The sequence below is a fragment of the Myotis lucifugus genome, unplaced genomic scaffold (assembly GCF_000147115.1).
Source record: "Myotis lucifugus unplaced genomic scaffold, Myoluc2.0 scaffold_106, whole genome shotgun sequence".
In the NCBI taxonomy this organism is placed as follows: Eukaryota; Metazoa; Chordata; class Mammalia; order Chiroptera; family Vespertilionidae; genus Myotis; species Myotis lucifugus.
This window is the reverse complement of record NW_005871154.1, coordinates 520,753-521,887: the sequence shown is the minus strand read 5'-3', so window position 1 is coordinate 521,887 and position 1,135 is coordinate 520,753. Positions and strand designations below refer to the sequence as shown.

General features: G+C 40.1%; 1 non-coding gene across 1 annotated transcript; it reads right to left on the bottom strand.

Annotated features, from left to right (window-relative positions):
- Positions 1–335: 335 nt before the first annotated feature.
- On the bottom strand, positions 336–442 carry LOC111826857. The gene has a single exon (XR_002830285.1). It is a non-coding gene; the product is annotated as a U6 spliceosomal RNA (small nuclear RNA).
- Between the last annotated feature and the right edge of the window lie 693 nt (positions 443–1,135).

Here is a 1,135-nt window from a genome sequence, read left to right as displayed (position 1 = left end):
CTTTAGTCCCCAGGCCAACACTCTGTCCACTAGGCCAAACTGATTAAGGCCATGTATCTTAATAGGATATGCCCTATTCCCTTTCTTTTCCATGGTCTCCTCAGCAAACAGTGCCTGAAGTGCCATTGCTGATCAATGAACCTTGGGTTAATTTACATTTCTATAAACTGCATAAGAGGGAAGCTACTTCAACTCTTTCTAGTATATGTGGGCTTTGATGGCTTTTATTATTTGTTTTTCAATAGTTATTAAAAGGTGAGACTTTTTATTTATTTATTGGTTTGTTTATGTATTTATTTATTTGTTTGTTTATGTATTTATTTATTTATTTATTTAAAAACTTGGAATGCTTCACAAATTGGCATGTCAACCTTGCACACGGACCATTCTCATCTTTTCTGTATCGTTCCTATTTTAGAATATGTGCTGCCAAAGCTAGCACAAAGTGAGTTTTATTAAGATTTTTAATTTTCATGTTCCTTTTTAGAGTGAGAATGTGTAAGCCCTTTGATCCTCAATCTGAGCAGGAGTATGTGGCCCTTAGGGAGGTGATGATCAAAGCTGAATATCAGAAGTTGCATCTGTTTCTCTGTGAGGAGGAGCGCCTCTATGTGGATACAATGGAGAGAGAAGGAGAGGAGATCTTCCAACAACTGCAGGAAAGCAAAGTCAGAATGACCCAACAGACAGAAAGCCTCAAAGAGATGTTTAGAGAACAGATGGACATGTGCCACAAGCCAGATGTGGAGATGCTCCAGGTGAGAGGGCAGGGTCCATCAAGAGACAGGAATCCTTTTCCAGACAATATGGCTATGATGCCTGCATACACCATTACCCTCAGCTATGTGATTCTGCTCCTGGACTCCCATCATGGTGTCCATCCAGTCAGGCACTTATTTTGTTGTATCCTGGTAATCTTTGGGAGCTCTTTGCCTAAGTAGCTGACATAGAATAAGGTGATTTCAGTGTAATCCGAAGCCCCACCTCCACAGACAGATTCTCCAAACTCAGTCAATCTCTCAGCATGGCAACATTAACTTTGCTGTTACAATTTTCTGTTTACATTCACCTAATCTGCTGTCACTCTCTGTTACTGCCATAAAAGCAAGTGACTAAAGACATTGAGGTTTTGACC